The 23871-nt window shown below is 38.1% G+C and overlaps 1 protein-coding gene across 1 annotated transcript in view; it reads right to left on the reverse strand.

The window, feature by feature from the left end:
- htr2cl1 (5-hydroxytryptamine (serotonin) receptor 2C, G protein-coupled-like 1) overlaps nt 1–23336 on the reverse strand; it is a 167255-nt gene extending 143919 nt beyond the window's left edge. Inside the window, exon 1 of the mRNA XM_028039372.1 lies at nt 22899–23336. The gene's annotated coding sequence lies outside the window, so the exon portion shown is untranslated. The remainder of the gene's footprint in view (nt 1–22898) is intronic.
- Nucleotides 23337–23871: the final 535 nt, after the last annotated feature.

Raw genomic sequence — 23871 nt, forward strand, 5'->3', positions numbered from 1 at the left:
TAGAAAACTAGTTCAATAAATGGCTGGGCTGAATTACCAAAACACAGTTTCAAGGTCCACATGATTTTTTACATGTGAAGTTACAACCACAGGAAGACTGATTAAAAACTACTGACTTTAAATTTTTATTTTTTAATCCATGCAAGATTTGAGAAATGTTCCTTTCTAGTTTTTTACAGTTTTGTACCAAGTTCATCTGTGGTAAATTGGAGTGAAATGAAAAAAAGACTGATTTGTATGTAATGTATTTCAGCCAAAAACATTATTCACACTTCAGCCTGTCACAATAATACATTTTCCCATACAATAAATTGTCCCAATAATTAGTGCAATAAACAATACTATTGTTGTTTTGGGACTATTTTCAAGTAATGTCATGATAATGACAAAATAATGCAAGATCACAATCTTAAAGATCAATAAACTTGAATTTTGTATAGAACATTTCACTGGAACTTCAAAATATTGGAAATGAAAAATAAAACGCAACCAAAAAAAAAAAAATACTAAACAAAATTGTCCATCCGTAATAATCAGAATGGGAGTTATTGAGGCCATTTTAATTTACCATGCAATTAATTGATTAATTTCTTAGCACGACAAGTTTATTCACACCAGAGGTGGGGACTCGAGTCACATGACTTGGACTCGAGTCACATGACTTGGACTCGAGTCGTTAAAATCACGACTTGAGACTTGACTTGAAAAAATGCTCAAAGACTCGGACTTGACTTTGACTTTCATGCCATTGACTTGGGACTTGACTCGACTTGAAGCTGTTTACTTGAAAAGACTTGATATTTTTTACTCAAAGTCTTAAAATTTAAAACACATTATTTATAAAGTGGCGTCATTAATTAATGTCCCTCATTCCGTATCAATATGCGCAGACCGTCACTATGGTTTTCCTCTCTCCTTATGTATGTATGTGTACGTAGCTGCAGCACAACCAATCAAATTAACAGGATTTGGACGTTTAAAAAAACGCGGCAAAGCTGCAGAGCTCAGGGAACGAAATACGAAATAACCGCTCGAATATGCTTCCGCGAGTAATTTCTTTTGGCTACGTAGGTTATGAACTTTCGACTAAAAAACGAACTGCAACTTGTAAAACATGCAAGAAGAGAATATCGGATGGAGATGCCACGACGTCCAACTTTGTCCGGCATTTGAAGCTTCACAAAGATCGGTAGGTGGCGCTTTTCTTTTGCTGTAAGATAGCTGACTTTAGCTAACTTCGTGTTAGCATGTGTACTCCGGGTTAAATTGGTGATTATTTACCATAAATCCGGTCCTTCAAATGCCTCCACAAATAATGTGCACCGTGTTAGCTCAGGAAGCCGGTGGATAGTGAGCGGGGCTCCGGAACAGAAAGCAGATTCTGGACCTGAACACAGGGAACAGAGTCTCTCTGTCCCATCATGATGATGAACCGGGTCTAGTATCATCTAAGGATGGTTGGTGTATTTGAAGACATCTACGTTGGGAAATTATATTGACAATATATTGTTTTGACAGGTCAGAGAAAAGAGGAAAAAACTGCTGTTATGGTTCTTTGTATTGTGCTGTGGAAATGTCAGCATTTTCGTCTTTTTTTATTGAATATCAAGTTTAACAGAACTGGGCAATAAAATGGTCCAATTTAAAAATGTTTTTTATACTTTGTTTTCAGCTACACATGTTCTATCATTTGAGATAAATACATATTTTAAAACGAACAAATGGTCTATTATTTGAATTTTATGTATAATTGCAAATTATAAAAAAAAAAAAATAATAAAAACGACTCGAAATGACTTGAAATTAAAGGTTCCTGACTTGAGACTTGACTCGACTTTTGCCAGTCTTTACTTGAGACTTGACTCGGACTTGAGGACAAAGACTTGAGACTTACTTGAGACTTGCAACACAGTGACTTGGTCACACCTCTGATTCACACTATAATTTTTTAGGTATTTTTTGTTTTGTTTTTTATTGTAGGGTAATAAAAACGCCTTACGTCTTGACATCACACTAAAAAGTTGTGCCAGGTGTTGGATAAACAATCGCCAACTCATTCCTTTCCACTTAAATGAAATACATGCATGCTATTCTTTCTGAACCTATTTCACATGAGCCTGGCTGGTTGTCTGAGTGCATGTTAGCCCTGCGGTTGACTGACAGGCTGTCTGCGCTCTACTTACTCCTGAAGCAGCTGGGATAGGCTCCAGCGCCCCTGTTGTCCTGAGCGATATGAAATGGGTACAGTGAAAGGTCGAATAGACTGAGAGCATTAACAAAGGGAAAGATGTGCATTTATTGGAAACTTTTATGCATACAAGAACTGTTACTTCCAGGTTGAATCGAGATTGTAAATATGCTAATAAAAATAAAAACAAAAGTGGTTGCTGAGCAACTTTGCACTTAAAAAGAACAGCTGAACAAGATATTTTGTCCATTCTCTCATTGCCTTTGCCATAGTTGTTTTTTTTTTCCTCCGAAGAGTTTTTGCGGTGCTAGTGGCTCGTATTTTTTTTGTGTGACAGTAGGCAGACAGGAAAGAGGGCGAGGAGAGAGGGGAGGACATGCAGCAAAGGTCGCCGGGACCGGGAGTCGAACCCTAAGGCCTCCAAACGTGGGGTGTGCTAACCCCCTGCGCCACCACAGCACGCCCCGCCTATGCCATAGTTACTCTAATGGGGAGAACAGAAATAGAAATGTTGTAAGACATAAACCTCTTACTGTTTATATCCAAGTTGGTGTTGTCTCAGTGGCACAGGTAGCTACGACAGGAAGTTAGAAAAAATGGCAGTTAAAAACGCTCTGAATTCATTGGCTTAAAAATAAGTGGCAACCGATAGAGAATTCCTTTGGTGTTGCTAAATATGTTTCCCTTATTAGCAAAAATTAAAAATGTCATATAGAATTTACTCATGTTATCTTTGATTTTAAGATGTTGTTATCTGAAGCATTTAAATGTGACAAAAACAAACATTCTGTAAGGGGCAAATCATTTTTACAGCAATTGAAATGAACTCTAATCTGAGCTTGTCAAATCACCAAATAATTGTAATTGGTTTCTCTCTGGATAAATTGTTCAAATGTAGTACTTGTAAAATCTCAGCCACAAATTAACTCAGTGGTATAAATAAATGTGTTACATAATGAAATAAACACAGCAAAATGGAGAGAGTCAACACACTTAGTTAATTTCTACTGCTGCCTACACACCATCTAAAATAAGACACATTTGTTCTTTTTCACTTTTTGGATCCAAGTTTCTGCAAGTTGGATCAAATTAAATGAGACTTTTAAAAATAGTTTGTGAAATAAAAATTTTAGATCAACATAAATTACATAAAATAAGGCTATATGTGCAGTGATGCATTTCCTCCAACTTGTCCCATATGTTAAATTATCATTAAATGGCACTGCGTCCAATGGCACTTTTTGCTGGATTATAATATTTATAATTGGATAACAATGCCAAACAACCATTAGGACCCCGTGAGAATCCATATGGATAAATTATTCCTTTTAGGGGATGACTAATGTGTTTAGGAAAACAGATTTACTCTGTCAGAAGAAATGCTGTAAAAAAGACCTTGAGTGATAGTTACTGTCATCTGTTTCTATTTCTTCCTAATGTTCTGTTATTCATCGTCTCTGTCTTTGGTTCAGTATCCTTGCTGTTCGCACAAGGTCACTCTTTTTTGTCACCATCTGTGGTATTTTTCTCTCTAATTGCCCTTTCTTTTCTTTGTTAAACAACAGAAATCATTTTGACTTGAGGCGGAAAAAATTTCTGACAAACATAGCAATTTTAAAATTCTAAAAGCTACTATAAGTTATTGTTAATCTCAACTAATCTGAGATATGTAGTCTTATTTTTAAAAACAAAACGCTATATTTAAATGCTAACAAAATGCCAAAAACAGGGGCGTGCCGTGGTGGAGTAGCGGTTAGCGCGGCCCATATTTGGAGGCCTTCAGTCCTCGACGCGGCCGTCGCGGGTTCGACTCCCAGACCCGACGATATTTGCCTCCTCTCCTCCCCCATTTCCTGTCAGCCTACGGTCATATGAGGGACACTAGAGCCCACAAAGACCCCCTGGAGGGGTACAAAAAAATAAAAATAAAAAATGCCAAAAACAGAAGATATTGACATCATATGTGTGAGAGAATTTGTGGCTGAAATGACAAACTCCTGCTGCTCCTAATAAAAGTTATGATCGTAATCATCATATTGATTCTGGTACTTTTCTACTATCGGAAAACTCAATGTAATATTGTAATAAAACTTTTCTTGCATATTTGCTACATATTTTAACCATGTTAGTAGCTGTGACGAATTAGAAGATAATAATCACGAGGCAAAGTTTTTATACCTTTGCATTCCAAAGCCAGTATCCAAAGACAAACATTAATGACCGCTGTCGTGTAAAAATGGCTCTGCTTTTTGTTTCATTAGTGCAGCATAACAATTATTTAATTTCCCTTTGGGATTAATAAAGTATTTTTGAATTTCAATTTGAAATTCAATTGTAAAATAACATTTTGGTAACACCTTACTGCTCACATCTGCGATCTAAACACCAAATGGGTCAAAGAAAGTGCCACAGATATTTTTCAGTTTGAGCGCTACGACATTGATTTATTTTCATTAATTACCCAATAGTTGACAGACTGCAAAAACATATATATATATGTATATATATATATATACATTTATGTACAAAAAGCAAGACATTGACATCATGCCTTACCGTGTCTTTATGTAGCAGAAGACTATCAATTCCACACCTTTTATCCCAGTATTCATGCACTATTCAAGAGGGGAAAACATCAAAAGCAACACATGGCTTGACGTTACACAAATCTGCTAAATTTAGTCACTTTTTGACCTGCATTGCATGTTTTCCAGGCCTTCATCATTCATGGCAAGATAAAAAAACGTGTGACAGCACTATTCAATACCTACGGAAAGCCTGAAAAAAATTATCAAAACCACTGAAAGATTAGGGGTGAGCTCCTTGGAAACAATATATAACCACAAGACTTTTGCGCAGCACTCCAGTTGCTTGATTTTTGTAAATATTTCTAAAAAATATATACATTTTTTGCAGAAATATGGTAGCAAGAGATATATGGTGGATTGTATGGAAAGGTGTGAAACTGGTCACTGGAAGAAATTAGAGTCATCAGAATGTGACGGCTCATGATCAGCGAGTCGAAACAATTTGGCCCTTTCATTAAATTGACGTTAATTAGCATAAACATAATCAGTTTTGAAATGTCATTTATCAATTTGAGATTAGCAAATTAACTGGCTCGTAGTCTGTGTGGCTTTATTTAGCCTGTGCAAATGGACATTGCTCCTGCAATGTCTCCCTACAGCAGTGCACTCTTTGTCCATGTAGCGAAAACGTCAAAATTACCATTCCATTCCTAGGAAGTTTTATTCTGGATTTTTTTAACTGACAGACTTTACGGCAGAGTCATGTGAACAATCCAAGAGAAGATTAAGGCAATGAATATTGTTATGTAATTTATACAGGAGAATCGGAGAAGGTGGAAAGGATGTATCCTGATGGCCTTCACACATCACAGGCCAAACGGGATCGCTGGCGGCGGACAGCCGAAGATCCGAAGCAAAAGCTCAAATCTTCCTAAGCCTTTCTAGAGTCTCTGTCGGCATTTGCTTTGCTCTGTCTGAGGGGCAAATGCGACAGAGATTTGACTTGTGGGAATTTCACCCAGCAGTGCTTTGCTATGCACACACAGTTTTAGGGAATAGGAGGAAAAAAAGGGAATTTCATAGGGTTTCATCCGGGTTTGCTAGATATTTAAGACAAGCACAAGTACAGACCACTAAACCCCCTTAATCCAACGTTTCCGTTAAAGCGATTACATTGTCGCATGTTAAGTTTTTAAGCCTTATTAAAATGTAATCCATCCAAGAATGGTTGCCAAAATCCCAATAGTCTTTTTTAAAAAAAAACTATACTGTTTTTCTGCGGCACTGTTTATCTCTACTGTTGTGTAGCGCGACAGAAAAACCACCCAAAGAAAAAAACTAATCCTACAATGAGCTTTGAATGGTGAGGAGAACGTGTCTTTAAATCACTTGATATAAAATATATTTGATTGCAGTAATATCAATAAAATGGTTTCCATTCAATACAACAGAAACATCTTTATAGTCACACTGGGAGACTATAAAGGTGTAAGAGCAGTAAGTTTTATTTTTATTACATTTATTTGATAAAATTAGTTATGCTATTGGCACTATTACAATTTATTAATACCTGTTAATGCTATATGTTGTAGAATGGAGAAGAACAATGTTATAGTTTGTCAATGTAGGTTGATTTACAGCTATGAACTGCACCAAAGTGCTGTATTGTATTTTTTAAACTAAGTTAGAGTTAGCCATGGGTATTAAACAGGAGTCAGAAGGGAAGAAATCGCAATGTTGGACATGAAGACGCAAAATAGGAGAGAGTATGCTGACATTTTGTGGCCTTGTTTTTTGTTTTGCTTCGTACAGAGCAAAAGCCTCTGGATCCTCGGCTATTGCTAGCTGGAGGTGTTGATGTTTTAAAAGTTACAAATCCAAAACGGTTGGCCATGACGCATTTAATGCACCAGTTTGACGTTCAGAAATGACAACCATCTCCCACTGCAGAGAGAGAAATGCTGAGCCGAACAAGGCGGCTGTTTATGTTAGTTTTATGTTCGGAAGAGTGGCCGACATGGACTGAACGGCTTCCTTTACTTCCTTGTCAAAGATAAAGGCAGTTTTTACAATTCTAAAACAGTGCAGGTATTTGACGTCATCATTCACAAAATCTCCTTCTGTTTGATTTGTACAATTGTAATTGAACCGGAGAAATCACGCTGGATGGGAGAAAGTCCAGAAAGAGTACCGAAGGGAGATGAGAACCAATGTTTCGGTTTGTTAGTTCATACTTATATTAAAAGAAGCAGAAGAATCACAATGTTTTCTTCATTACTTGCAACTTTTTTTATTCTTGATACATAAACAAATCAAATTCACAATATTTCTCACTGGTCTGTTTCTCTAAACCAGGGGTGTCCAAACCTTTTGCAATGGAGGCCAATATCTCAAAGTTAAAATTAATCTGCATATAAAACTTTTGAAAATGCAAAAAAATTTTGTTGTAAATGCTTTTTAATTTATATATATATATATATATATATATATATATATATATATATATATATATATATATACAGTACAGACCAAACGTTTGGACACACCTTCTAATTCAATGGGTTTTCTTTATTTTCATGACTATTTACAAGGCAAGAAATCCCACTTATTAACCTGACAGGGCAGGTTGACCTATGAAGTGAAAACCATTTCAGGTGACGACCTCTAGAAGCTCATCAAGAAAATGCAGAGTGTGTGCAAAGCAGTAATCACAGCAAAACGTTGCTACTTTGAAGAAACTAGAATATAAGGGGTATTTTCTGTTGTTTTACACTTTTTAGTTTAGTGCACATTTCCACATGTGTTATTCATAGTTTTGATGCCTTCAGTGTGAATCTACAATGTCAATAGTCATGAAAATAAAGGAAACTCATTGAATTAAAAGGTGTGTCCAAACTTTTGGTCTGTACTGTATAACGGGCAACTTTTTTGTCTGAATAAGAAACTGACAGTTTCTGAACTTTTCAGTTTATTTGGTTAAGGAAACATCAGCCGATTCTCAGGAAAAAAAGGAAGACTCAGTTCAAAAACTCTTCTAACCAAGTGTAACAGAATAAATGTGCTCTGCCACTGGATGTTTACAGCTATTGCTTTCCACCGATAGCTTTCCAGCCGGTCAGCACTTCACCGCCCCACAACTTCTATTCTGGCCTTTATTAATAAGCGTCGCACTTAAGTCCAAGTACACAGTATTTTGTTTTCATTACAGACAAGCATGCTTTAGTGTGACAAGGAAATCGATGCAGAAGCTAATTATACTGTACAGCATACTGAGATAGAGCGGGTCGATAAGCCTGTCCGAGAATCAGCGTGTGTGCATGTGACATCATCAAAGTTTAATTACCTTTGATGAATGACTTCACCCGAGCTGGCTCGGTGGAGATTCACAATCACAGTTCGGTGCCACAAGAAGGGGAAGGTGTTAGCCTACGTATGGTGTGCGAGGCACTCGGAGCGGGAGAAACTCGAGCCTCGCACGCTTGGCACCGTCCTTCACACGTTAAAGCTATACGCACTTTAATGAGAACCCGTGATAGTGTGAGACCAAGTGTAAGAAATACCGAAGCAGACGGCGGGTTGGTGTGAAGTTGATATACTGACAGGCTAAACCATATTTTAGCTGGTAAACTGTGCTTGGCAGCATATATAGCAGCTGAAGTGTATACGTGTGTGTCAAACTGTCAAACAGTAGTGGAACAGACAAATCCCCTTCTGCACATCGGCTTCAAAGCAAGACTACCCAGAGACTGCAGAAGCTTGGGAAAGAGACGGTGCGTGTGTGGCAAGTGTATCCGATACACTTACACTGAAGGATCAGTTCTTAGGGGCTCAGAGGGGAGAGGAAAAATGGACGGAATACAGAAACAGTGGAAAAAGTGGAAGGAGGCATAGACAGAGGCTAGAGAGGTAAAAATTAAATAAATAAAAGATGGAGATGTAAAATAAAAAAAAGGAAAAGAGAGACTGATGCAAGGATGTACAAAAAAAGCAGGAGGATGAGGTTGAGTGAAAACACCAAGAATGTGAGAGGATGGGAGGCAAGTAAACAAGAGGGGATTAAAAAAAAGAAACAACGGCAGAAAGGACCTGAGGCGTTGGTGCAAAGATAGAATGATAATTAAAACCATTCAGGTAAAAGAAACGAGCGCAGAATGAAAAACAACGCAGCATGGACTAATAGGTGGGTTATCACCTTCAGAAAACAAAAGACACACAACAAAGGGATTCTGTAAGACATATAACAAAGACAAAGACAAAAATATGAAAAGGAGGGAAAAAGTAGAAAACTCAGCAGTGGAAACAAATGTACAAGGTCCAAGTAGTAGTGAAAAATGAGAGGAGAAAGGAGGAACAGTTGAATGGGTGGAAGAATAGCCTAGAATTTGACAAAGTGATGCAACTGTGCAAAAGTAAAAATGTGAAGAACTGAAATAAGCATAAGATTTGCAAGAGCAGTGCAAAATAAGGACTAACAAGCCTGTATCGACATGAAGAAAAGATGAACGTAGTGGTAGAAGAGAAGCAGTTCCTCTTACAAATCATGATTTACCGTCTGTAACTGATTCTACAAGGTTTATTTCTCTCAAGATGAGCTATTATTCTTTCTTGAACAGGTTAAGATGGGTCTATGGTCTAAACAAAACATGCTCATTACTTTGTTTGCCCAAAATAATGGGCAAATAAAATCATTCTTAGGTTATGAGATTTAATTCTGGTCTCTTCTGTCTATTTTGAGCTCCTTTCAGAATGGGTTGTTCTAGGGCCTCCCGTCACTTTAAATTCAAATAAGCTGCTAGCTCTTCTTGTCCACAGAATTTTATAAGTTTATGTGTTTACTTTACATGATGCACTCATTACCAAGCATGGTATCCTAGGGGATTTTAGTTTTGGTGACTTTGAATAATAACACTGGGAAACAAGGGTATTATTATTCAAAGTCACCAAAACTAACCTGTTCAAGAAAGAATAATAGCTCATCTTGAGAGAAATAAACCTTGTAGAATCAGTTACAGACGGTAAATCATGATTTGTAAGAGGAACAGCTTCTCTTCTACCACTACGTTCATCTTTTCTTCATGTCGATACAGGCTTGTTAAAAAGCTTGCTAAGATTACATAAACCCTTAAAAGCTTGTACTTTCTTACTTTTACTTAAGTAAAATAATAATGTGGTACTTTGACTTTTACTTGAGTAAATTTTTGTCTGTGTATTTGTACTTTTACTTAAGTACATTGTATGAGTACTTTCTCCACCACTGCTTACCTAATAATAATGTCAGTAGATATTACCAAACAGCGGCATTTGTCTTGCTAGTTTTTTTTCCCCAGTTCCCAGTTGATTGCGATATGACAGAAAATGTTTAGGTGGTTTTGAAGCCACTGCTTTTAAAAACCAAAAGCCTTCAGACTTGACTTACACTTGAAATAGCTTAAATGTTTAGGCAGAAGAAATGTGTCTTGTCCATGTACACAGATTCAAATGTCTGTCTAGTTTGAAGGTGTTGATGTTGGACAAGTGTCTTTCCTCTCAGTCGGACTTCACTTTGCACAGTGACGCTGGTGTTCCAGCAGCTTCCAGCTTATGGTGGGCTTGAGCCTCGGTGGTTCCTGGGTTGTTCTTGAAAATCTTAATGACGATCTTCTTGTCTGAGGGTGACAGTTTGGGTAAAACCTGGGGGAAAGGCAACCTATTCAAACTGTTTTTGGAATGAATAAACTAGGCCAACATTAAGCTTCTGGGATGGCCCCCATCTCCTACTCTATTAAAAATGTATGAACTGTTGCTAGGAAATATAAAATTTTAAATGAGCTCTACCGAGTGTGGTCAAACATCCAGCCTTGAAAGTACCTGAAGCTCGTTGACGGCGGGTTAGTGGTTTCTCTGCAACTTCCTCGGGCATTTAATCCAAATATTAAAGCTACATATTTGAGTTTGTATTTATAATTTAGACCGTGTGGATCAAATAAAATAGAAATGAAAGAGAAACTTTTACATACAGTTGTAGTTTATAAAATCAACTGAAGTGCCATGTTGTCCTATTACTACAACCTGTCACAATAGAGATTCAGATGCGTCAGCAAAAGTCTCAAACTTCAAGATGGCTGCATTTTGAGTGCTGACTGTCAGTCGTATTTGTTATGAAGGGCTTGGAAAAAGCTGTATAAAAATCTTGAGACCTTTTATAGTGTCAAGTGTCATTGCAGGTTCGGAGCCTTTGCTGCCTTACCTATCCAACAAATCTGTGTAAAACATGATAACACTGAGTCGGTTTGATATGATATTAAAAGGCAAACGCCCTCTGACCCTTCAATTTTTGCTGTACTTCTCAGAAAGAAACAACTATTAGCTTCGAGGAATTCTCTGAAAGGTCTCCTTGTGAAAAGTTAAATCTATGGTTTGCTGTAGTAGCGTTTGTAAAACAGAGCTTCAAGTGCCTCAGTGACCATAGTTTACTCTAGGAACTGACCATTCAGACAAGCTGAGGCATCAGACTAACAATCAAAGGCCAGAAACATGTCTAACTCAACAGCAGTTTGTCATTTGTGGCCAATTTGTTTAGGTAAGTCGAACTACTTTCCTTGCCCGATCATACAATTACCCAAACTGTTACCCCAAATCAAAACCCTACATGGAGGAGGTTACGTCTCCTCCATTCCTGGAGTGGTGCAGCCAAAAAGGCCTGCGAACATACGTGGTAATGACAGTTTACATATTCTTCCCCTCAAATCTCACAACCTGACACTGACTAGGATCTTCGGGAGAAGATTGCCCAAACACAGGTGTGCTAAGCCTCTAGAGAGTTCCCTAAGAAGACAAAAGGCTGTAATTGCTGCCAAAGGGGGTTTTGAGGCAGCCGTGAATTTTGAATGGAGTTCGGGTACAAAAAGGAGTTCTGGAAAGTACCAGAGAAAGATGCATGATTCAACGAAGAAGAAAAATCTGTTATGCATAATGAATGAATATTTCAACTCTTTACTGAATTTTACCTTGCAGTCAGGCTTTGCTTTGGTTATCCAGCTTATGTTGTTCCATAGCTAAAGGAATTTTAACATTCTCCATCTAGGTAAAAGGTGCACATTTGTGTAAAACTGAAGGAGCAAGCAGCAGATGGTCAATCAAACTCCTGAATCTCCTCAATCGTTGACCTCTAATCACTTGTCGTTTCCAATCATAATAATCATTTTACCTGTTGATCAGCGACCAGCTTGCCTTACCAGCTGTTGCCTCTGCTTTTATCTAAATGTCATTTATTCCATAAGCCAGTTTTCTGTAATTGCAGCAAACTATAAATGGACATAATCGTGAGTTTCATTTATTAAATTTATATCCTTGACCTTGACTTCACCTCAATGAATGTGGGATCTTCCACTCTTTCCACCAACTCTCATCTTTCCATTCGCCTGCCGACCGTCTCTCTTTAAGTCCCCCAACATTTCAAGTGACAATCCCACCGAGGGGAGCTCAACCAGAGAGGAAATGGTAATATACAGTAACTGTGCTCACACTGGTGCATGTGAATGGAGGAAGATAGCGGCGGCCACAGAGCACAGCAAGGAAAATCTACAAGGAGCCATGTGGGATGTAATTCGCACTTTACCTCGCACTTACATATCATTTCAAAGGGAGCGCGGGTTGGGGAGGGCGCCATAATAGAGGAACGGAGAAGTGTGATCTGGGATTTTGTTACAAAATATCTCGCAGAAGACATCATATAATTCCAGGCTTTACTCATTGATTACATTTCAAGCACTTTTTTATTTCATGTAATTGTTTTCTATTGGAGTACAAGTATGGTGGGGCGATATGGCTGCAAAACGTGTTTCAATATAAGCGTTTGATATCAGTCAATATCGATCATTGATTCGGGTTTTTTTTAAGTACCTGCAATACTCTTGTGGCCTTTATCAACAGTTTTCGCACCACAATGTTGTTTATTTTTAAGCAGTTATGAGGAACAGCGGCAACACCTGAAACTGCTTCTGGGCAAGTTACTCAACAGGTTGTTGCTAGGTAACCAAAAAGTTAGTGAGTTGATGCCACCAATCTTGATTATGATGCATTCACACCAAACGCGTTACACGGGTGCACGTTTCATTGGGTTGTGAGCATCGGGCGCGTCTGGTTTACATTCAAAGTCTGTTTGGACCGTTGGACATGTTGGCACGTCAAACGCTAAAAACGGTTCAAATCGCAAAGCTAGACGCTTGAAACACAACGACCCTCAGCGCGCCTCCACCTAGACTTTGAATATAAACCAGACACGCATGACGCTCAAAAAGCGTTTAGTGTGAACGCACCGTAAGCATAATAGGTCGAGTGGCTAAAGCCTTTACACTGCCTACATCCCCCAGAATGCTGTGCGGCTCTGGATTGGAGTTCTTCGTCCTTGGCGCCTTCAGCCAAGGACACGGAACAGAAGGTCAGGGGAGATCGGGCTTTTGCGGATCCAGCTTTCAAATTATGAAACGCTTTGTGGCTGCAAATGAGAAAAGCATTTTCACTACAGACATTTTCAAATCTACTCACCATTGCTCTCTGGCTTTTGGCAAGTTCTTACTTTTTATTTAGATTTTCTTCATGTCTATGTCATATTTACTTGTTGCTATACTTTCACTTGCATTTTTATTTCAGCTTTTAATCATTTTTCATTTAAAATTCTAATATTTTATTCAATTATTTTTATATCTTTCTTTTGTTGAGCCCTGCTGTTTTTAAAAGCACTTCATGAATATTCCCGGTTTTTCTTGGCTCCCGTGTGCATCAAATTCCAGATTTATTCATTAATTTTACAGCTATGTTTTTAACTCAAGGACAACTTACCCACTTTACTGTTTTCATCTTAAAATAACCAAAAGTTAATGTGAAATGAATAACTTTCGACTTGCATTAAGCATATCATGTCTGTCTTTTTTTCTCATCAATTTGCATTCAATTTACATTCCCATGTGAATCATCTATTTTATTTTATTTTGCCACATACTTACGGATATAAGTAAACTCCAAAGGCTCTCTAAAACTGGAATTCAAATAAGCTGATGGTGTTTACGCAGTCATTTCAGATAATGAAGTTATTCCTCCATTAGCCAACCGACGGTAAATACTAATGCAAAGATTTGTTTTCGGCTTTTCTTTGAAGTCAGTGTTGAGTGGGCACTAAGCAGCGCTCTTGAGTCACAGATGAATGGCACGGCACAGACGCTGCTCACCTGCTCTAAAGCCTTTTAACTTATAAATACCCAGCAGCAGCTTTATCAGTAGTGTTCAGGGCGAGGAGACGGAAAAGTAACTCAGTCCTTTTAATATGGAGACTCTTGGATGTGTAAAAGCATCTTATGATGAAAAACACAAAGCGCTGTTATAACTAGTGATGCTCTGATCAGGTTTTTTGCTGCCGATTCCGATACCGATCACCCATGAGGCAGATCTCTGCCGATCACCTGGAATGGCTGTTAATTTTTCCCAGTTCTCCTCATACAACTACAAACCTGCACATAAGGGATTTTATATTTTAAAAAATAAGCATAAATATGAAGTAGAATTAAAAAGATCCATGTATCCATCGTCTATGCATGCTTTTCCTTCCAGTTTTTCCTTGCTCCAACTCAAACACAACACATAGACACACAGTTTTATCTGTGATGTAAAGACGCAATTAGCCAAATAAACACTTTTTCTTGTTCTTATCAACCAGTTAATACACCAACTCAACCTCTAAAGTCAACAAATCAAAGATGAACAATTAACCAAATGTAGAGCAAACATCTGTGAAATCATAGGATAAAAAAAGAAACTGCAAATAACCACCTCAAGCTCCAACTGTGAAGCTGCAGAGGAGTTTAAATCATACTTTGGATTTATGCTGCTGCCTTGACTTGTAGAAGAACTTCACTTAAAACCAGCTCGCTTTTACAAAAGATTGAAATGAGGTCAGTTTAGGTACAACACCTGAAAATAGAGTCACGGCACATATTAAAAAGTTCAAGAATCACGCAGAAACAGAAGCTTTTTTCTTTATTTTTATAGAAATGCAGGTAAATGCCCCAAACAATAACCGATTTGTGTTATCTGTCTGATATTTACAATAGAGGTTCCAGCTAATAACACATTAACATTAGAAATGCACCAGTAAATTAGATTCGTAATTAGATTTGTGACAGTGGGTATTAGAAATAAATGTCACTATTGATCCCCGTTTTTTAATCTGCAGAATTAGCTATGAGCGATGCAGTGCTCCTCGGCGCTCCTAGCTGTGTAACGGCTACGTTAAGCCTTTTGGATGAAGTGCTGCATCAACAACTGAAAGGTGGGCTTGGTAAAACCACTGGGCAGCTACAATTACACTTTCAGCTTTGGGAATGAGATTGTGCTGGATTATATCCGCTCTGTCTGACCTTGTGATTTTACTCCCCAGATTAGGAGACTGTCAGACATAATCTTCTCAAAGGGCAGCAGAGGTAAAAGAAGGGATAAAAAGAGTCACTATGCTTTGTTTTCATTTCGTTTCATCATCTTTACATGGAGATGTCCTTGATTCTTTAAATATATTTGACGGTGTCTGGATTTATGATTTTTACGTTGCAACTATTTGACTGTGAGTTATCAGGGAAATAGAAGTTTGATGGCCAGAAACAGATCTGATGACTGACATAATTACAGTAAAGAGGAATATAAATAACTAAATAACACAGAAGATGCAGTTTCATGTAAAGCTGGGCTGTGCTTATAAGCAGTGGTGGGAAGTAAAGAAAGTGCTTCGTTACTGTACTTAAGTACAATTTTCGTGTATCTGTACTTTACTTAAGTAGATTTAATCATGGATACTTTCGACTTTTACTCCACTACATTTTACAGTAAGTATCTGTACTTTCTACTTCACTACATTTCTACAAAAACGTTGAGTTATTCGTTACATCCAAGTCGCATTGCACTTTTTTTCCCGTTAAAATATGAAGTTCAGGGACTTAAGGTGGCGCTGTAAAACCAAGCAATAGCGTGACTTACTAATTACACGTGTCTGTTGTTACCCATCGCCTCCTCCTTCCACTCGCACGCGGAGCTCCAAGACATGCGCAGTGGTCTCCTCTGAGCGGGAGAAGATGTCTGTCTAATCGTCAGTAATAGAATTATTGCTACGCAAATCATAAGATATGGCGACATGTAAAATCAGCAGCGCTTCGCTTTCACAGACGGTAAGAACTTCATCCAACTTTGAGCGTCACTTGGAGTTTAAAGGAAGGTAAGCTCTGTGGACGTGATGCTAGCAAAGCTAGCAGTACAGAGACACACATGTTGCATCTGCAATGAAACATTTTGTCACTCATGCGCTGAATTATTGTGTGGAGGTTTTGACTGAAGTGTCGCATAGATGGGACGACGCTGTGACCAAAGTCTGCTATAGAGTGATGTGACATTCACGAACGATCCAATTCTTCTGGACGGATCTTTACTAAGTCCTATAGGACTGAAGCCCCACTGAGGGAAGCTCTTTGTTCTTGTGATGCTCTGTGTACACTCCAGTAGCTGTTATTATTTTAATTGAAATATATATAGATTTATTTAATTGGCAAATAAAAGAAGAACATGAGAACGCAGAGCATGCTCATTGCTCTTTGATTGTTTTCGTCACCAGTCATGGTGGCAGTAGAGGTCACTCCGCTGAGCATGCAGTACAACATAAATGCTTATATAACATCCTAAAAAATAAAAATGACCTCCACTCATTTGTTTCTTTTTTTTTTTTTAGTCCAGTTTGACTTGACAACCTGTTCAATATCCATTACCTGAAAAGCTAAAAGAGACCTCCACCTAATGCGCACAGATCAATATTTCAACACCACACATGACTGGCTGTCATAAAACATTACTTCTCAACTGGTGAGCTTAACTTTTGAATTTAATTGAAAGTCGACACTTACAAAATGCCTGTCCCATTTTCAATTGATTTCCCATTCTAAGACAAGCCTTGTTTTTCTGCTTTGAAAGCACTACCTTGAGTTTTTTTCCTAAATAGAAGAAATGGATTTAAGGGGACAAAAAATGTTGCCAGACATTTATGGAGGGAGCAGATGGGATTTAAGTTAAAAACATTTCCTTCTGAAAGTATAATGGGATTGTTAATACCTCTTGCAGAAGCATGGCCAAAAGACTTCACTTTGTACTGTAACATGTAGGATTTTAAGGACTTGAGAAGTTAACTATACGCTGGATAGTTTTTAATTCCGTGAATATTTATTGGTATACCTTTATTGAATAAACAGTGTAGAAAAATACTAAAAATAATCCCGATAGGTTTAGTGGTTTTTAACATTAATTGGAATTAATCGTATCGTTTATCATTTATCGCGATACAATTCTTAGCACGATAAATTTCAATTTATCATACATTTTCCACTGTTTGTTTAATAAAGGTCACAAAAAAAGAAGAAATAAATGGTTCTTATTGTCACTTTTATCATTATCAAAACGTTTCCACAAAATATTGTGATAAAACTTTAAGTCCACCCCTAATCCTAGAGCAACAGCACTAACAAATACCCACACGTGCAACATCAAGTTGCGTTCCACACTCATCATTAAAACAACCAGGATGCTACCAGGTTGAATAAGTCATTATGTTTATCTCTGCCCTCCATTTCAAATGAGGAAAACAGCGATGCGGTAGTGCAGTAACTGTAATTGAAGATGTTCGTCTAACACCGACCCACTGCTGGAGGTAAAAGATGCAAAGAACGATTGTTTGGTGATTGCACGTCACTGAAAGATTCACACATATGGTGCATGAAGCAGTCATTTCACATGACTGATCTTTACTTAGATATTGTGGGACGTGGCCAAGAGAGAGAGAGAGAGAGCCAATTCAGGCAAATGAAATCCCTATTTGCTGCATTACCGAATCAGGCATAACAATCGTGTCTGCATGCTTCCACGGAAGCATGGATAGTTAGAAGCATGGAGAAGACAATGTCAGTCAGTTTACTCACAAGTAATGAGTTAAGAGAGAAAAATCAGGAACAATGATGGGAAAGCCTGTATTTGAGCCACTATTTTGGTTGCATTTTTATAGTCACTTCTGCTAAACGTGTAAAAAATACATTTACTAAAGCTACTGTATATATACATGTATAGCAGCTGTAGAAAGGCACTAGCCATTCTAAGAGCCTGCAAGGATAAGCTAGTATAGACAATGGATGGGTGAATTTTGGAGTTTAGATTTTCAGATTTATGGCCTGAACTCCATAAAAATCAAATCTGAAATTCAGGCCAGGTCAGACTAAAATTATTTTCTTGGTTGTTGGGTTGGGCTCGGGGTTAATAAGTTTACAACACATACAGCATAGAGAAAACCAAACGAGAATACACAATATAAAGCTGGGATAATCTGCTTATTGCAGAGGAAATGGAGGAGTAGATAGTTTAACCTGTTGAGGAAATAAAGAAAATAAGGAGCAGAAGTTCACTGGACTGTAACAAGCAAAGCACTACACAATAAATGCACATATCGCCCCGCCCTGCTCCTATCAATCACACATCCCATATTATTTGCCCTCAACTCCTATCCCAAGATTACATCCCTTTAAAGGGTGTTTTGTTTATTTCCTCTTCAGTAACACATCGACTAACCTCTAAAGATCATGAGCTTAGAAATCAAAACTCTAATCTACTAATTATGTCAGAGCTAATTTAACAAAGTCCCAGATGCAGGTTACCAATGATTAGAAATACACGTATCAAACACACCTAAGAAAAACAAAAATAAAATAATTTCCCAAAAGTAAATAGAAATTTTTAATGCCTTTTATAGAAGGAATCTACACTAAAACACAACAATAATTTCTTAAAGTTGCAAAGCTGTCTCTCTGCATCACTGAAAATGTTTTTGAAGAACAATATTTGTGTTTGTGGTGCTACAAATGCAGCACCATGCAGTTACAGCTACACAGTTACCTAAAACAGAAGTATTTAATAGATTTATTTTTATTATTCTCATCACAATTTTGCAGTAAAATATTGTGATAAAATTCAAAGTTTATATCTCCCATCCCTAGCCCATACCAGTTAGTGATTAGTTCTCTGATTAAATGTTTAGTTTCTGACCTACTAACCTGGTCAAGCTTACAATTAGCCTTTTCTGCTCATCATTCATATATTGGTGCATTTACCATACACACCGTTTATTTTTGCAGCTGCTACTATGTTTTATACACATATTGTCTATTTAAGGATGTGAGAAATATTTTAAAGTCCAAAACTACATGCAAATTTAACAACTGTTTATTGTTTTGACTGAAACCGGTACAAATGAATGGCACCATCATCACTTTACCACTGCAGACAAACCTCCTTCCTCCTTTTCAACTCGGTAGCTGTAAGCAGTAGCACCTACACACAACAGGCATACCTATCCTTATAAGTTGTTGCTTAGCTAAAGGATGTGAAGACCCTCTTGGGTTCATTTCATTCTGGCTTTAGACGGCCCCGACAGACGGATGCACATTTACAGACAGTTTCTCACAATCACCCCTGCAAACCTGCAGTATGCAGCAGTTGCCAATGCTTTCTGTGACGCTCTCACGCACAACAACCCCACCACCTAATCACGCCCCGTTTCATTGCCTGAATTACTGGGCTCCACCTCGATTTCTATTTTCAGACACTCTGATCCCCACGGTTATTGCCCTTTTCTCTCCCCGGCGTTTCTTTTTTTTCTCCAAGTGCGAAGAATATCTACTTGGATTTTTTTCTTAGAATCTGATAAGATACTAGGTGGCATTTTAAGAAGGCAAATCTGAGGGAATATTGCATGTTTTTGAACTTGTAGAGGAAGGGAGGCATCCTTATGGGTACACGGTTGATAATTAGTGAGAGTCTCTCTTTCTTTGGCAGCCCTGATAATGGGCTTTATTTTATTTATCTGGCACAAACATCCATCACAAATCCACCTGCATTCCACGCTGTGTGCATGGGCTGTTTTCGCCAGAACATTCTGGTCCTTTCACCAAAAAAATAACTAAATAAATAGAGCAGGAAAATCTTTAACTTAAAAAAGAATATTTAAACTGGAAAAACTGAATTATTTTTTTAAAATCTCGATTACATGGAAGTAGAGACTCGAGATAAAAGCCTTGAAAGACAAGCAGGTATGAAACCGTCAGCCTTCTGAGCAGGATGACAGCCTGAATAAATCAAATGGAGGCAAAGCTGAGAAAACGCAACAGGGCAGATACGGCACCAAACGCACGAGCATGCAAAGCCACGGCGAGGCTTCGCCCATATTTCTTTCCAGTGTCATGGCCATAAAGCTCACCGAATTGAAAATATATTTAAACCGAGACCCTGAGAGGAGACGGGGAAGGAGAGATGAGCTAAATTGGAGGACCGAGGGCAGAAAGTGTGCTGAAGAATCTGCCTGTCATAAATGAAAATGAGTCGTTTCGAACCTCAAATCTGAATTTCTTTAAAGCTATTTTAAGTCTGACACAACTGAAGGTAAATTTGACTATTTAAAACACTGTTTCCCCTCCATGGTCGTTTTCAGTTCTACACACGGCAGCAATGATGATGAGAGAGGTGACGACCCAGGATGCCATCTGATCAGGGGGCGACTCAGAAACTCGAAAACAAAAAGAACATTTCTGCCACTTGTGTTTTTCACAAGTTTTCTTTTTCTGCTCATTTGCACATGAAGTCAGCTAACAGTGTGTCTGACTGTGTACACGCAGTGAGAAAATACGACTGATCCTAAGCTAGCTAACAGTGCTGAAGGTAGCATGTAATTTGATTAATTACAGAATTATTTGGACTAATTTTGATCAATTCCATTTCAATCTCTAAAATATTATGCTGTTTAACCCAATCAGGCATAATATTGCAATCAACTTTTGAGATGTTGATTCTTTTTTTTTTTTTCATTACAAAAAGTGTGCTGTTGAATCTGACACCAAGATGCTAGCAGTAGGTCACTTCAGGTTCTGAACAGGTGGGAGCTCCACGGATCTTCAGCTTTGTTCTGCAATTCTGATGCCATCGATGTGCTGAGAGTTTGTTCTGTTGGCAAGAAATAGGGGTGAGCATGGGCACACCGCCTGGTCTATGGCTACGTAACAACAAGTAGAGGCACTGTTTATTACACTAGCTCTGTTTCCATTACAAATGTGAGCAAAACTTTGTCAATATCCAATATCAATCCTCTGACTACTTCCTGACATTGTCCCCTTCGTGGTTTCCGCCAGCGGCAACATCTGATTGTTCATCATGTGGTGCAAGAAAAATAGTTATTTCTGCTGCAGTTTTGCAAAATAAACCAATTTCGATATGGCTGAAAAACCACCTCATCCAAGCACAAAAATTGATCATAAAAAGAGAATTTGCCGTGTTTCCATTAAGCAAATTTATTTTCAAAATGTCAAATTGTGCAACTATACAGTCAGTAGAAATGCAGCGTATGTCTCAGAAACATCAACTTTCTTTAGATATTTATTCTATGTTTTACACAAGAGAACTGCTGGTATGTTCTAATGTTGACTGGGAAAGTTTCACGCTTAAACAGCAACGCCAACACACTTTGAGAAAACTGTAGTTGTTATTCCAGACCACTATGTGGCGTCGTTATTTTACCATGTCACTGAATGAGTTAAGCAGCACAACAAAGAACAAAGCTATCCGTCGTTTTTGTTGTTATGCTAGTCCTTTATCCCTGGTTCTATTACATTGTGTACGAGGACAAAATGTTTATTTGTTCCCACGATACCCACCATTTACAGGAGTAACGATAATAACCTGTTATGGCATGTTATGCCACACTTGTATTTGGAAACGTTAGCATAATATTTTTTACCTACGAACCAAGGACTTAATTTACAACAGTCAGTTGTGCTTCCCTTAAAGTGTTTGAATAAGTTAGATACAAAATCAGGGCCACTGCAGATGGAAAAAAAGGAGGAGTAATTATCTGGCAGAAATTTTCTAGAAAAAAACTTGGAAATTTATGAATTTGAAAAGACAAAGAAAAAAATCTCAAATTTTGAGATTAATCTAAGAAATGTTATAACTTTTTGAAAACATTCTCCTTTCTTTTCAAACTCAGAGATTTTCTAGAAACTTTTTTTTTTTTTTAACATTTCTGAGATTGATCTCAAAATTCCTGAGTTTTTTTGGCTGAAATTCACCCGGGACCCCATCCATTCAGTGACCACCAATGTTCACATACCATCACACAGAATCATAACAAATTCAGTCTTACAAAAATTCTACTTGGATCAGAAATGTTAGCAAAACGCCCCCAAACAAATGCTGCATAAAAAAAAAAACACTTGTAGCTTCATCTCTAAGATGCACGTGCACCGACCTGCAGGTTATGCGGTTGAAAAGCGTTTGAAAGGAAAAATCTACAAATAAATGGACAAATAAATAGGCAACAATCCAACCCATTCTCACTCCCAACTCGTCATATATTGGAGTGAGAATGTGTTGAACAATCATGTCTCCAAAGAGCTCTAATCCTCCCTGAGAACAAGTGGATTAGTGCGCGTTTATTGCATAGACACGCGCGCGCACATTTTTATATATGCGCAGCAAATCTTCAGCGCATCAGGATGGAGAAGCTGCCACACCCTCTCGGAGTGGGACACAACAGATTTGCGGCTCACTTTCTGTCGGTTAATTTAGAAATTTCCTGACACGCAGAAAAAAAAAAAACCCCAACATACTTGATTTTTTTTTGGTTACATTTCTTCAGGCGAGCTACTTCCTCATTAATGATTCCAGACTATATTAAACACTTGAACCCCTCCGAAACCGGACGGAAAGACTCTCATTAAACAGCAGGGGTTTTTTTTTTCTTAACAGTAAGTACTAGATGGTCTGAACCACCTGTGAATGTCGCCACGTTGTCCACACTCCTCTGCAGGGATGATGCATGCTCAGGGATGCTGCGGTGTTTTTTGTTGTTGTTGTTGTTGTTTTTCTTTTTACGTCGACCGTTGATCAAAGTTTGATCCAACCACAAATACAGATGTGTTTCTATTGTACGAGTAAATGTTTCAAAAATGACAAATTTCCACATACATCCACTTTTAACTCGGGCAAGAGCTTTGACCTCCAGCCAGTCCCAAAAACACAGCGCGCGCGCACACGCCGTCGTCATTTATACACGAGATATAACGTGAGTTTAAGAGTTTACTCACCTGTCGTCTTGAATCCTAATTATCTTGTCTCCATGTCATTTCGTCGAATTGGGGAATCAGGGTTTTTTTTTTTTTTCTGTTGTCTTATAAGCCCCACAACCCGCGTCTCCGCAGGGCTTGGTTTAGTTTGTCCCGGAGAAACAGCAGGACAGACCCGCAGGACGCGGGTTATCCATCCCGGTAGAGAGCAAAAGAAAAATAAAAAAAAGGGGGGTCGCTCTGTGTCCGGAAACCGGTCCAAATAACAGCGTATCCTTCCGAAAGTTCAGGGGGAGGAAACTGCCGCTCATAAAGTCATTCTGTATAAGTTAGAGTGGGCGCAGACCCGCTTTCTAAAAGGTAAAGTTTAAACACGGGAGAGGAAGAAAGGCTTTGGTGGGATGAGAGAGAAACGACTGTGAAGGACTGTGACACAACAGCTGAAGGAGGGAGGGAGAGAGAGAGAGAGACAGAGAGAGACAGAGAGAGAGACAGAGAGAGAGAGAGTCCGACACCCACAGACTCTGGCTCCTAAACAACTACATTCCTCCGCTTTTTATTTTTGTTATATATGTATAAAATTACCAGGGTTTTTTTTTTATTGGTCATCTTCTGAAATAGTATTTCTATATACAAAAGAAAAAAAAAGAAGAAAGAAAACCGGTTAACCCTTTGTGTGAATGTTAATATTGACATGGATATACTGTACATATAACGTTCATATTCTTCACATATCAATGATCATGTTGGAACTTCCTTGTCTCATCCTTTGGTCAGTCTAATTGGGGTATTGCAGTTACCAAATACCTACATTTATGTCAACTTAATTCTCAGATGATACATTTCGAATTCATTTTTAGCTTTAAAGCAAAAACGCCCATGGTTTTTAGATAACTGTAAAGGGTTTCATATGAAACCTACAGAAAATACCGACCAGAAGTATGAAGGAACAGAGAAAGGAAAGAGGCATGAATTATCAGAAAAGGGGTGAAAG

Source organism: Xiphophorus couchianus, chromosome 14, assembly GCF_001444195.1.
Source record: "Xiphophorus couchianus chromosome 14, X_couchianus-1.0, whole genome shotgun sequence".
NCBI classification, from domain to species: domain Eukaryota; kingdom Metazoa; phylum Chordata; class Actinopteri; order Cyprinodontiformes; family Poeciliidae; genus Xiphophorus; species Xiphophorus couchianus.